At 40.2% G+C, this 15,515-nt stretch overlaps 2 pseudogenes; one reads left to right on the forward strand and one right to left on the reverse strand.

Moving 5' to 3' along the window:
- Nucleotides 1-2,740: 2,740 nt before the first annotated feature.
- On the forward strand, nt 2,741-6,598 carry LOC116685003 (nuclear fragile X mental retardation-interacting protein 2-like; annotated as a pseudogene).
- A 1,557-nt stretch (nt 6,599-8,155) lies between these two features.
- LOC116685004 (probable tRNA N6-adenosine threonylcarbamoyltransferase) lies at nt 8,156-15,512 on the reverse strand (annotated as a pseudogene).
- Nucleotides 15,513-15,515: the final 3 nt, after the last annotated feature.

Raw genomic sequence — 15,515 nt, forward strand, 5'->3', positions numbered from 1 at the left:
ACAACAAAAACGTTGACAAAGGGGTGCTTTTCTTTATGGAAAATGTCTCGGGACACCTCAGACTTAATTTTGCAGCCCCAGGAGAAGGACTTACCAACTAGCCTCAATTTAAAATGATTTAAAATCATTCAAAGTCTCAGGGCTAGGGAAGGTGAAGAAAGTGAAAATATGAACAAGAAAGCAAAATACACATGATTAGAAACAGAGCTTTGAAAAGGTGTAACAGTGGAGAGGGGCCACAGTGATCTGTGAAAAAGGAGTGAATGCCAAAGATTTTAAAGATGGTACCACTGATCAACAGGAGGAGGACTGCTCACATATCCAAGGTTAGTTTCCCTTGCATTACTTGTTTATTGTTATTGTTAATAGCTCACTCATTGGTTTCTACATTCATCTGTGTAGTGATGGAAACAACTAATGTTGATATTAAAATAATAATGCAATTAGATGGCCAGGTTTGCATGCTTCCCCTCCACTGTGTGATTGAATACAGGTTTTTATGTAAACTGGTCAAAGTTTATCTTATGGGACATTTAAGAAAACAAAGGAATAAGGTACAAGTCGGATTGCAGGATGTCTGTAATCCACTCAAGACTTATATAACATGATAGAACTGGCTCTACATCCATGATGAATGCTCTGGTATTTTGTATAATCAAGTTAGGTTTTCTAATGATTGCTGATGGGGCCAGTCATATAAACACTGGTTGTTAGAGTTATAACATCTTGCTAATAAAAATCTCAAAAGGATTCAGACCCTTCAGAACAGTCTTGTGAGTGTGGGACTTTTTACTACTTTTGTGCTGTGGAACAAGGAACTAGTATTTAGTACAAACAGGGACATATTTATATTTTAGAGGTAAGAATATGTATAAGCTAAGTTGTATTCTATTTATACACATTGCATACGTCAATAAGTTGGGAGCAGTTCCACCAGTGATATCCTTATTTTTTCCTTTAGAAATTAGTAGAATCCTGAAGAAAATATGTCTTATATCTCAAGAAAAGAACAACAATTATAGTAATGAAAACAGAAAGAAAACGTTTTACTTTCCTATTAATATATCATTAATTATATCATCTTGCAACCCACTGGTGGTGACACATTTATTTTTATTACACTGAATTTGGATAACTTTACTTTGGGGACAAAAACTAAGCTCTACAAAACAGTAGTCCCAATTTAATTTGGTTGCATTTTCTGTTTTTTGATCATATTTCATGTAAGGCCACTAAAGCTGATGTGTGTTGAGCGTTTGGCGTCATAAGACTGCTGTGCATCACCCAGGTGGGTGCTACACATTGTGGTGTTAGAAGGTAGTCCTCTCCCCCTGAAGCGCTTTAGTTGTCTTTGATAAAGCGCTATATCAATGTATGAATTATTATTAATATGGCTGGCTCATCTGTGTGACAGATCAGGAACGATATTCTGCATAAGGGTCTAATTTCTCTTCATTTTGCCTTTCCCATTGTTTTTTTATGTATTGTTTAATGATGGTTGTTGTATAGTGTTTTACACTACAGTGCATGGTTTTACATAGAGTGTAACACAATAATACGTGGCTCCATACAGTGTTAAAATGTCCTTTCTCTTTAAAATAAAAAATAAATTTAAAAAAAATCCTATTTGAATGTTTAAATTCCCTTAAGTTTCCCGCCGGACCGCTTATCTCTGCCGGAACTTCCGGTCCCACCCACATTCTCGTGTCGCTTCCGGGTGGCCACTCAAGATTCATCCAGCAAGCCGTCGTTATCTTAACGCTGTAAACAAAGTTACTCAACGGTTTAGCTTCCGCAACACGTTTAACGAGACATGCATATCAAGACAGGTAGGTTTTTACAACTTTCTGACATATCTGACCGAGAATCCTCACTTCCAGAGGCTATTTTGCCGTCTTGTCGAAGGTGTTAGCAGCTGTGCTAGCGCTATCGGTAGCCGCCTGCTCGCCGCTTTGAATGGGGGTTATGAAACTTTGACTTCAGCTAACATGCTAGTTAGCTGTTCATTTCTTGATGTGGTACAAAATAAAGCCATCTCCTGGACGACAACGGTTGGTTGTTTAGACATTGTTGAACTCGGTTGACCATGTTGCAACGACAGATGAATAAAACCGTCGAGTTTAAGTTGCCGCACCATGACGCTGCTAATTAAAGTTTGCTAACATTGGTGCTGGCTGCTAGCTCTTGCTGTCTTGTTAGCTGCCAGCACCGCACGCACGAAACCTAGCATGTTGATACGCATGTCTGAAGAGACGCTAATAAAGTAGCTAAGTGACTGTTTAAGTCCGAGACCTGAATCTATGTACAGTTAGCTAGTTTCTAGACCTTTCTGTCACGGTGTTAGAGACTGTCTCCTCGGAGTGTAAACCAACGTTACCTCTCTAACGTAAACGTTGTTTGATTTGAAATGTGGCGCTTTAGAGCGGGCACGCTATTCAGGCCGCCGGGGGTATCCATTTCTTAATTGTTGTGATCCTACAAGTTGTGTACCAATAAATGGCACCTGTTTGGGAATGTTGTTCTTATTGTCACCGAGGACGTTTTTGGTAAGCCTAAACAACGAGCTCTATCTCTAAGTATGTCTGTTGTGGTCATGCGAACAGAAAATGGGTCGACTTGAACTCATTAGTTAATCTACTCGGCAATGCCTACTAAACCAATCATTCCTTTTTCACGATGAGCCATCACGTGTGACTGAATGACACAAATTGTTGTGTAACATCGGTCCAGTGACAGTGAGATGTATGGCGACGGCCAGGTATTTGAAGCTGTAGGTGGCAGTCCTCACAAGGTATTACAGCAGTTACATTTTCTGTCTTAAATACTAATGTGAACTTAGTGGTTACTTGCCACTAGCTTAGTATTTTAGTAATCGATAAAGCATCTATTCAATTAGTGTATAATATAACAGTGAGTTAGGGGAGTTTTTCTCATTGTAGTAAACTCCAACTCCAAAATAATAGGCCTGTCACTTAACAGTAGAATCGAAATTACAGCCAAATTAGATAGTTTTCACAAATGGCAAAACGGAAGAAGCAATGTCTGTCTTCAACATCATGTTTTGTGTGCAACAATCCTAATCTGTAAAGTAACTAAAGCTGTCAGATGAATGTAGTGGAGTTAAAAGTACAAAATTTCTCACTGAAATGTAACGAAGTAGAAATGGCATGAAAAGACTCGGTACAAGTACCTCAAATGTGTACTTTATTGCAGTACTCCACCACTGGTTGACAATAACGTAAAATATATTTATTTGTGTTTCCTTCTAATGTCGCACTAAATCGAGCTTGGTTGCTGAACAAAAGCAACCAAATAGTGTTTGAAATTACACATGAGTTTATTTAATATGTGGAAAAACATCTATTTTGCTTTGGAGTTTCTGGCAGACTGTTCAGGAAACCCTGTTTAGAATTTTAAATTAAACATATTTTATCAAATCTACTCGCAGAACACGCTTTGAGAAATTAAACTAATTTATTATATTTAATAGTATACTTTAGTATTTAATTACTGTACTCGCCTTTGTACATGAGCTCAACAGCTGTGAGATAGATGGGTAGCAGGATATCACTTCTCAAAATGCTTGATGATTAATTATCTGTCAACTTTGACAGTCAAACATTTACTGGATTATTTGGGTTTTGGATCTTTTTCTACTGTTAGCAGATGAAACTCCATATGAGATGTTGTCCCCCCCCCTTCTTAATTCGCAATCAAAGGGCTATTTTACAAAACTTAGATAGTGGATAAGCCTAATCTGGGATTTCCCAGTTATCCTGGCTCAGTTTAACCTCACTCGCTTTCACAAAAGCAGAGACACCCGAGTTTCTGTTGACTCAGCAACTTATTAGTCGGCATTAAACACAACGTTGTTAGTTAAGCACTGCATTTAAACATTGTGACCATTTTGAATAATTATTCTTGTGACAGACATTGTTACTGGTTATATTATTTGATGAATATATTATGGAAGTTGAGGTAAAAGAAAGGCTGCTAGCAATGATAACGCAGTGATGAGTGACGATTCTCTCCGACCAATCAGCAGTCTGCAGGTTTTCGTCTCAGCTTTGGTATCGCCTCAGCTCGCTACAAAAAGTACCTGTTGGCAGGTACCAGGGACTTCTTTTGTAATGGAAAACTAAAAAGGCGAGTCAAGGAGGTACCATGTAGTGGAAAAACGGCAGATAGATAGTGTAGGCTACTGTACGTTAAGAAAACGGGGAGATGACACCTCAATGGGTTTTGACCTTACATTTTGCTCAGAGGAATAACTGACGAATAGTGTTAGTCATTGTTTACAGTGTGCATTGAAATGATCACTTTAGTATCTTTATAGTTTCTAGGTTTTAGAGTCTAATTTCTTCAGTATCTTTTTCTATTTCCATATAAGAGAGAGCAAAGAATTTAAAATGTAGAGATGGAAATTGCATCTGTTAAAGGTCTGCCACGCTTTCTCTCTTGCAAATGTTTCACTTCATCAAACGTACAAAGCTGCGGCTCACTCTGTGTAACGTATATGCACCATGCCTTGGGTATTCTCCATTTTAGCATCAGTAAATCTGTGATGGAGCTCGCGGTCTATTAAGAAAGCAACGAACACGCATCCATCCAAATGGCTTTAGCCCGCTCGGCCTAGTCTCTCCTCCTTAGTCTGGCTCGGTGATTGGGAAACGCACCAAGCCAGGATAAACAGAGTGAACTAGGTCAAGCCTCGAGTTACTAGCTATCCTTGTTTTTTTAATTCTGCTTTATTAAACAGACCCCAGCTCACCCTGTTCTTTTCTCCAGAACTTGGCAAATATGCAGCAATACAGGCATCTTACCTGCTTGGTGGAGTCAGCTGACGATGTGTCGTCCACCCCGGCGTTTGTTTATATCAAACAGCCAAATGCACAGATCCTTTTTATTATGGAGCAGAAGCACTGCCAAGGGAACAGGCTCCCGTGTGAAACGCCTGCCTAACCAACTAACTCAAGGCTGTGGTTTAATAAGAGCAGGACAATGTTTTCGTTTTGTATAGTGGAGTTGATATTATGTGTAAACATTACAACCGTTTGAGATTTTAAAAAATAAGTTGAGCAGCCATTTTTTAAAGGCTTAGGGCAGATCTCCTCTTAACTTGTTCCACTTCGACGTCACGGCGTGTTCTCAGTTCATTTATTTCCAAGAGATTGTTTTTCAATGAAGTTATTTGATGTAGAGATTGTTTAAACAAATTAAAAGTTTTAGTGTAGTGGCACTTTTGATAAGGACATGTTGTTTTTCAGTTTATATAAATAAAGGAATATCTTTCAGTAATTTTCAGTCTGCAGCTCGTTCTATTAAAACAAGAAAAATCATATTGAGAGATGAACGTTGGGCTAGGTAAAAATTAATTTTCAAAGTAAAATCGATCTTTGTTTGAGTGGTCTGATATCGATTAATCTCCCCAATAAATGTTGTCACGTTAGCCCAGTTAAGTTAAAGGACTTTAAACAACCTTTTTGGGAGGTGGTGTTAATGGAAACATTAACCTGGTGCGTTGTACAAATATTTAGAGGTTGCTTCTTGCTTGTACAATTCAAAGCAGACGTTCTCTGAGAATCTGTGATATCCAAGCTAAACTGGTCTTGTTCAATTAAATTCCCCTTACCTAACTCACCGCATCGGGACCTTGTCAATCTGAATCGATTCAGGAAATAATTGGCAATACCCAGCCCCACTGAGTATATCAACACATCCCTAATTGAGTTTTAAGACTTTTCCCAAATGTTGATCTAATTAGCCTCAGCACCAATAACTGCAACTTGTTTCTGGTATGTGTGATATGAAGATTTTAGTCTTTTTTGATCAACATGTCAACATTCCTTGCAGGTACGGGAAGCTAGCAACACTGTGTGTGAGTCCGATACCCTGTGTGATCCAGCCGTCCTCGTTGCAGCCACCAACTCAGAGCCACACATTCGCAACCGTCGCCTGTCTCCTGGCTCGGGTAACTGCGGAGGTGGTGGGGTGGAGGCTGCATCTCTGGCAGTGACCAACAGCCCCGGCAGCTTTCACCTGAAGGCGACCTAATCGTCCCCGGCCACACGCACACCTTCAGCTACCGCAGGGACAGAGACCGCAAGGGCCACCAGCACAAAGGCCGCAGCCTTCGCAGAGAAAGTCAGAAGGCGGCCAGCCGAGCCAGCGAGCGGCCACACAAGGTTCACCAAAAGGAGAGGTGGGTGGAGACAGTCTGTCGCTGCTCAAGCCCCCGCCTGCCTTCCCCGTGCAGGACAGCCCCGCCAAGCTGCAGCCGGCCGTCAGCTACGCCTCCAAGGTGAAGGCGGGAGCAGCAAGCGGAGGGCTGGAGGAGGAGCGCCCTGCCATCGTGTGCTGCTACAGAACCAGTGGGGGTCTCAGCTTCATCAGCGAGCGAGGCCCGTCACAGAGGGCCCCGGCCCTCGCCCCGCTGCCAACGCCCTCCCTCCTCAGCCTACAGATGCTCAACAGCTACAGTTCGAGTCAGTTCTCACGGTCCAGCCTCCGGGAGAAACGCCTGCCGCTGTCTCAGTTACCCCTGCCGCACGCCCAGAGGGGGACGAGAGCAACGCTGCTGCTAGTTGTCGCCATCTAGTGGAGGCTTTGAACTATCACAGTAGAGGTAGAGCTATGAGAAGCTTTGAAGACATGCGGTCAGATTTTTATTTTATTTAGAACATTGATTTTAACAGTAACTCTCCTTTGTGTTCCTCAGAGTGGAATGCCATCTGTAACAAACAAAAAAAAGGTACGTTGCCTCAAAGCATGAAACCTGGTCAGTGCTGTTCTGCCCCTTCTCAGGAAAAAAAACATGGGCAAGATGTAAAGTATTTTATTTTTACTAGAAAAGTACAGAGAAACATTGACAGTTGCATAAGCAGTATCTCATGTATTGTCTATATAGCTAACTTAATCCAACACCATGATCTATCATGAGTAAACATTATTACATGGTAGTTTAAAATCCCAAAGTCAGTGAATATAAGAATCCAAAACATTTATAGCATTAACTCAAGCTAGTGTCATTACAGTTCTGACCAAGTTTGGAACAGGACTTTCCTTTTGAACAACTGTTTTTCTTAATCTGCTTGAAATGTTGAGAAATAGGCTTCAGCTCCTTAGATATTACTGTCATGTAAATATCTATCACTCTCAATGCATAATGTAGATCTGTGGTCTTAAAAGTATATAAATGATATGCATGTTTGAAAATACATTTGGCCAATGAGGAGCTGGAACAAGGATGTGTACATTGTTGCACTATAATGTTTGGGTTTTCTCTCTTTGATGTTTTTTTTTTTTCTTCTTCTATTTTGCAGTTCCCAAAAAGGTGTCTGGTACAAGGAGCCCAGGAGCACCCAGCCTAGCAGTGTGAGAAACCCAAAGCATATATAAACACACATGCAACACACACATACATGCACATTAAAACACGTAATGGACAAATGTATGCGTCCCGTTCTCACACACTGCACTCAGGATGATGTCTTCACACAAAGCCACACTGAGACACTTTGGACTAACTCCCTTGAGATCTTACTGCAATGGACTTTTTTAACGCCTTACAGGAAGCCTGCCTTAATTAATCAGACCTGTTTTCATCGCCTCTCATTACCATTTTTATCTTGTATGTGTAGAGCTGGTCTTTTTAAAAACAATCAGGAGCTGTAATTTAATTCCCCCCCCCTCCCCGTTTTTTTTTGAAAGCTACAGTATATCACCTTTTTTTTGTCCTCTGTAAAGCGAGTGGTCAAACAAGCACTTTTTAAAAAAAATCTATCATGACCAATCCCTGTGTGCAGGAACCCTCACCAGTGTGATTTATCCCCCCTCCTTTGATTAAAAATGGACTGTCTTGTACCTGCTTCAGTTTGATGGTTCATGTATGCAGAGGATTGTGTATCTGTGTCTTCAGTTTACAGAGGGGGTGTAGTCAAAGGCACCTTTACCCCGTCAGATCTTAATGCTGTGTCCTTTTGTTTTTATTTGGTTCCCTAATTGGGTGAATGTTACTCATAAAAATCCATAGAATCTCACCATGTTCATATGTTGATTTTTGAAAGAAAATGTATTGAATAAATAAATTTCACTGGAGAATGAGGAGGAATGTAAGTGAACAGTATTGCTTAATAAAATGAATAAACTTGACATGTTCCATCTTAATCTTTTTTTAATTTGAAGTTTTACTGCTGTACAGTTAAATCATGTTGATCTTCCTGACAGATAAAGTACAACAGTTAAACACCAAATTAAAGTGCCAGAGATTTTTTTTGTAGGGAAGGCTGAACTGGGTAAATGTTAAGGAAGTATTGTAAACCTGACCTCCACTCAGCTTTGTTTCAGGTGAACGGTTACTATCAGGGATCTATGGTCGTCAACCACCTCAACAAAAAAATGTCCCATCGTCATGACAGACCTGCTGCAACAACATATGTAGCGCCGAGATGTGGCTCCATCAGTCTCTCCACGTCACCTCCACTTCATCTGTTCTGTACCTACAACAGGACAAATGTTAAAGTTCAACATGGACTGTTAGCAATATCAAAGTTTCTCCCACTTTTGGAGGTGCTTAGAATTTTGTTGTGATACCAATAGCCCATTTGGACCATTACATGTTTGTTGAATTTATTAAATATTGACCCTGATGAGGTGATGGACGTGAACAGAAATCTATACTGGGGATCCAAGCAACCATTTTCTATTTTTTTTTTTTGTTTTTAAAACCTTTTAACAAAGGAAATGGATGCAGAGTGTAAAGACCTTTGTGTAATCCACGAGTCTTCCAGCGCCGTCACCTGCCCAGACCTGAACATCTCCCAGCCGGCTTGAGCAATCATTGCTCCGTTGTCTATGCAGAACCTGTGGCACAAAGTGAACACTGTTATCTGGACTGCACCTGGAGAACAGCGTTCTGACTAAGGGCATGTAATGGAAAGAAAATACAACACTTATTTCAGATATTCATACAAGGCTAGAGATGGTCATTTTTGTATTGAAGCTGTATTAACATTTCTTAAAGGACCATTACAGTGTTTTTGCATGCCAATTACTACTGATTTTCCAAGCATGCCATTTTTTTCACTCTACTTAAAACAACATTACCAAAACTTGTACATGTTGAGTAGCATGTGTTTTGTTGTAATTACATTAAAAATGCATTCAGCATGATAATCTCATGTATTCCGATGGTAGTGTTATTTTACACCGGAAGTGGACTGAGCGGTAGTACACAGTAAAACGTTCTGGTTTACCGTTCATCTGTGGCAAACAACTTGGCTCCTCTCTCCTTGCACATCACCCCATCATCTCCTGCAGACGCAGGTTACCTGCAGAGGAGACAAGAGGTCACAGGTTACATCTTGGTAGTGGTAAATAAATTGTGTGTTAAGATAATGCTTTTTTTCCAAGTACTATTCTATAGCATTTACTGTCGTTTTTAGTTGTATCCCGTTTTGACATACAAAACGATGTCTTTGCCAACATTAAACTGCTAGCTAATGCTAAACTGTGTAACATGTGAATGTATTTCACTGGAGGGGATTCCAACACCGGAATGGAACAGTCTGCAACTGCCGTCTCTTTTTTTCAACATACATGTGTTGAAAGTGTTAAAGAAAGCCATGGTATAGTATGTCAAAAAAAGTGCTAAAAAATACAACAGTAGAGAATATTGAGGGGAAAAAAGTGATTTAAAAAAGCCATAGTTTAGTATGTCAAAAATTATAGTATTTCAAAAAAGGGATTAAAAAGCCATAGTGTTATGTCAAACATGTGGTAAAAAAAGTATGTTGAAAAATGATGAGGAAAAAAAGCCATAGGATAGTATGTTGAAAAAGGTAAAGAAATAAAAACTTGTAGAAGACTATTGGTGGTGGAATAGTTTGTCCCGGTGTAACTGATAAACCTGACCTAAGAACTTGGCAGGTTACAATGAAAACCTCACTGTTTCACATTTCATAATGATATTTAAGGTCACGGTGACATTGTAACTGTAGTATTGTAGCTACCTTAACTATCTGGACATTTGGACACTGGTGAGATGAAAAATAGACTAGACACAACATGACCCAGAAGTGTTTTAAACAAGGTTCAAATATTTCAGAGTGGATTTTCTAATTCAAGCATACATCTCTGAACTATACTTACAGCCAACACCTCCAACGATAAGGACCTCTTTGGAGCCACAGTGAGCCATGGCCCTCTCTGTGATCTCACCAGCATGGAGAACACAGTCTCCTGCAGGGAGGGAGGTATTATTGTGGGCAATACTCAAACGCTTCTATAAATGGTTCTATAGTGTTTGTTTTAACTAACTGCACTGTGGACAGAACTATATTAACAGACTGATAGGGATGGTTCTTACCTGCAGGGAGAAACATAGGTCCTCTGCTGCACACTGACCGAGCTCAGCATCTTATGGGACGCTTCCTTCAGGAGAAAAAAAGCAACAAATTGTTTCTGCAGGTTTTACCGAGTCAAATTTAAGAGTTGTTAAGACCATTATCACGGAAATTTAACGTCAATATTGTGATGTGAAAAAAAAAAAGAAACGGCAGGTGTCTGAATCGGGAAACATCTGAAACAATTCTCTGATTTCCTCATTTGCATTTTAGGACAGGTGTCCCCCTGTGTTGTAAGCACTATCTGATATGTGCCGGGCCTTGGCTGCAGGACTAGTGATACTAATGACTCTTTTCAAGACAAGCCCGGGCCCTGTGGATTCAATTCTTCCTCAATTTCTGTTGTGATAGGTAATAGGAAAAGAATGGTGAATAAGCACTTAACTGCAAACTTAGCAAATTAGCATCCATTCCTCGTCAGCTACAGCCTGTCCCAAAAAATGAAACACACTACACTAGCCTTACTAAACGTCAGGTCTTTGGCAGGAAAATCATTTTTAATCAATGATTTTATTACTAAGCACAATCTAGATTTTATGTTTTAACTGAAACCTGGTTAGACCATAATAACAGCGCCGCTGTTCTCATCGAGTCAGCTCCCCCTAACTTCAGTTTTATGAGTGAGAATAGAGTGAATAAGAAGGAGGTGGAGTCGCCATTTTGTTTAATGACTCATCCACTGTACGCAAATATGTTATGGAAATTTTGTTTCTTTTGAATATGTTGCTCTTCAATTAAGATCTTCCCCTCAAGCGATGTTTCTAAATATCTACAGGCCACCTAAATATTGTGCAACCTTCATTGATGACTTCACTGAACTGCTGTCTATTATCTGCATTAACTTTGATTGTGTAATCATTGCGGGTGATTTTAACATTCATGTTGACAGCCCCCAGGACAGGGGGACAAAAGAGCTGTGTTGTGTTTTTTGAGAACTATGGACTGACTCAGCATGTGACGGAGCCCACCCACAATAAGGGGCACACTCTGGACTTGATTGTCTCCAAAGGTCTGAACATTTCCAAGGTTGTGGTGACTGACGTTTGCCTCTCAGATCATTCCTGTGTTTTCTTTAACGGCACTATCTCTGTGCCCAAAAGTGTCCAAACAAAGATAATCAGAAAACGGTATATCACTGAAAACACCAGTGACACATTTATACAGCTTTTCTCCTCCACACCAGCCCTCTCTGGGCTATCAGTCAGTGAGCTTGTAGATAATTTCAACTGTAAAATCACAATGTTATTGATGCCATTGCTCCCACTAAGGTCAAAGTTGTATCTGGTAGAAAAGATCTCCATGGAGAATGTCCTACTGGTGAGAACAGAAAAAGAGAGTGTAGGAAAGCTGAACGAAGGTGGCGAAAAACAAATCTCCTGGTCCATTATAACTCCTATAAAGAGAGACTTCGCATTTAAATTGGAACTGAGGAATGCAAGAAGGTCCTTTTTCTCTGATATTATCTCTAGAAACAATAATAATTCCCGTGCTTTGTTTGCTACTGTTGATAGGTTAACAACCCTCCAGTACCAGTAGCATCTGAACTTTTATCTACCAAGGCCTGCAATGACTTTGCCTCCTTCTTCAAAGACAAAATTCAAAGATTAGACAAACAGTCAGTGCCTCCATATCATCCAGGATATGTGTTGTCACAGTGGTTCAAGCAAAAATAGTTCCAATATGACAGAATTTCCACACGATCACCATACAAACCTGGAGGACATTATTCAACATCTGAAACCTCGACCTGTTGCCTTGATGTTCCTACCACGGGACTTTCAAAAATGTTTCCAATTGTTTGACTTCTGATCTTCTACAGATTGTGAACACATCTCTTCTTTCAGGTATCTTTCCACAGGCCCTGAAAACTGCAGTAATCAAGCCACTCTTAAAAAGAACAACCTAGACAAGTCACTAATGATCAACTATAGCCAATATCAACCTTCCGTTTTTAAGTAAAATCATTGAAAAAGTAGTCTTTCAACAACTCAACCATTTCTTGTCACTAAGCAACAGTTTTGATACCTTTCAGTTCGGTTTCCGACCACACCACAGCACTGAAACGGCTCTTGTCAAAGTCTTTAATGACATCCACCTAACACAGATAATGGCAAAATTTCAATCTTAGTATTACTGATCTCAGTGCTGCATTTGACACGGTCGACCACGATATACTACTAGACCGATTGGAAAACTGCGTTGGCCTTTCTGGCTCAGTACTAAACTGGTTTGAATCCTACCTAAAGAATAGGGATTACTTTGTGTCTATAGGTAATTATGCATCTGAGCGTACAAATATGACGTGCGGAGTTCCGCAAGGCTCCATTCTGGGGCCTCTTCTGTTTAACATCTACATGCTTCCACTGGCTCAGATTATGGAGAAAAACAAAATAAGTTACCATAGTTATGCGGACGACACACAAATTACATAACCTTATCGCCAGGGGACTATAGTCCAATACAAAAACTGACTAAGTGCATCGAACAAATAACGGCTGGATGTGCCAGAACTTTCTGAATTAAATGAAGGAAAAACTGAGGTGGTTGTTTTTGGAGCAAGAGAGGAACGATTAAAAGTCTGCGCTCAGCTTCAAACAACATGTTAAAAACCACAGACAAAGCCAGAAATCTTGGTGTAGTCATGGACTCAGACCTGAACTTTAACAGCCACATTAAGACAATTACAAAGTCAGCCTACTATCACCTTAAGAATATATCAAGGGTTAAAGGACTTATGTGTCAACAGGATTTGGAAAAACTTGTCCATGCCTTTATCTTCAGTAGACTTGACTACTGTAACGGGGTCTTTACAGGTCTCCCTAAAAATCAATCAGACAGCTGCAGCTGATTCAGAACGCTGCTGCTCGAGTCCTCACTAAGACCAGGAGACTGGATCACATCACTCCAGTTCTGAAGTCTTTACACTGGCTTCCTGTGTCTCAAAGAATTGATTTCAAAGTACTCTTGCTAGTTTATAAATCACTAACGGTTTAGGTCCAAAATATATTGCTGATCTGCTACTACACTATGAACCACCCAGACCTCTCAGGTCATCTGGGACAGGTCTGCTTTCTGTCCCCAGAGTCAGAACTAAACAGGGTGAAGCAGCTTTCAGTTTCTATGCTCCTCATATCTGGAAATAAACTCCCAGAAACCTGTAGATCCGCTGCTACTCTCAGTTCTTTTAAATCAAGGCTGAAGACCTTTCTATTTGATGCTGCCTTTCTTTAAATGACTAATCATTTCTTTAAATTTCTTATGCTGCACTGTAAATTTTATTCTTGTGTTTTATGTTTCTCTTTGTTTTAACTGTCTATTCATGTGTTTTTTACCGTTTTTAATGCTTGTGATTTTTAACTGTTTTTACTTGTGTTTTATCTGTTTAACTGATTTTGTGTAAAGCACTTTGAATTGCCTTGTTGCTGAAATGTGCTATACAAATAAAGCTGCCTTGCCTTGCCTTGCCTTGTATAGTTTTTGGGTTGACATAGTCATTTGACAACAAGTCCATGCTTCAGATGACATGAGATAATTGCTTAGTAACATTCTCAAGTGTTGGGCTTACACAACCATCTGAGTTTTTTTCTCCCTCCCACGTCAAGCCAAGCACACCTTTAAAGACTAGATCTGCTCAGACAGTTCTTTAGCATCACTATTACATTCTTCAGCCAAATCAAGTCTGTGCCAAGCCAGCAAATGGGAAGATAATATATTTTCTTTCTCCCCTTTCGCTCTCTTTTACTGGTTATCTTGAGTGTGTTACTAACAGATATACGTTCGTGGCATAAGCAGTGGAAATAAGCCACTATAGTAGTGAGCTAACTTGGAAAATCTGCAAGGATATTTTCAATTCCTTTAAAGGTAGTCGCTGACCGTTTACGTTACCACCATGCCGTCAACGGTCTACCGGGGAACACCCGACACAGGGATTGGTTTATATCGGTATGCATCAGCCACCACAGCAAATGCAGCTGTAGTGAGCGGCACGTGCTGCCAGGGGACCCAGTGGCCGTCATCAGCCACTTTTCAATCTCAGCGCTACTGCGCTAACACCAATATAAAAAAAATACATTCTTAAGTGCTGCAAGAGCATTTTAATGAGCCTTAGTAGTAGCGGTTGAGGCCTTAATTTTGATTTTGAAATGTAGACTTTTTAAGGCCCCGCGGAAACCCTGTGTTAGGATCATGAACCAAAAGAATGATTCTTTGGCATCAACAAGTAGCCTTGAGTATCACTTTCGGGATTACCTGATTAATTCAATTTTTCAATTTTCTTTTTATTTATAGTATCAATTCATAACAAGAGTTATCTCAAGACACTTTACAGATAGAGTAGGTCTAGACCACACTCCAGAATTTACAAGGACCCAACAGTTTCTAGTAGTCTCCTCCAGAGCAAGCACAGTGCGACAGTGGCGAGGAAACTTGACTTTGATTAACATCTTCACCATGTCAAAAGACAACATAGGAGGATTAAACCATTCCGATAGCCCTTATTAGTTAGAAATAGATCAACGGTCAAGCAAAACACTCACCTCAATATAGGATAAAATCCCAGAGAATGAGACGTCCATGGTCCTTTTACGGTATACGGCAGCTCCACATCCTGACCCCTCTAAAAGCATGGGCAAAAAAAATAACTTAAGTAGTGTAAAACAAACACTAAGCACAACAACACATTCCAAAGAGCTAAGTGCAGCAACAGCGTCTCTCACTCACTTTTTGGCCATCTGCTCTATGTTTGTAGCTGGACTGGGGGTCATTGGATCTGAGTGGAGAAATAGCCCCACTAAGTATGGACACTCATCTATCAGATGTTAGTAAAGGTAAAATATATGCTCTAATAAAGACCATAATGCCGCATACCTTTATAACTCTAGCAAACCTGTCCAGACATTTGCCACTGCAATGTCGATGTCTCCCCAAATATTCTGTACCGCCGCTCTGAGTATGCATAACCTGCACAGGAAGAAATCACATTTGTACCAAAGAGAAACAAAGAACAACAAACCCAAATCTCATGCAGACAAGTAGTTTTTTTTGGGAGGAGGCCCGCATACAGACACCAACCTGCGTGTTCCCTCCACTGACATAAAGCACGGTGGGGTTGTC

This window comes from Etheostoma spectabile, unplaced genomic scaffold (assembly GCF_008692095.1).
Source record: "Etheostoma spectabile isolate EspeVRDwgs_2016 unplaced genomic scaffold, UIUC_Espe_1.0 scaffold00569443, whole genome shotgun sequence".
NCBI lineage: Eukaryota > Metazoa > Chordata > Actinopteri > Perciformes > Percidae > Etheostoma > Etheostoma spectabile.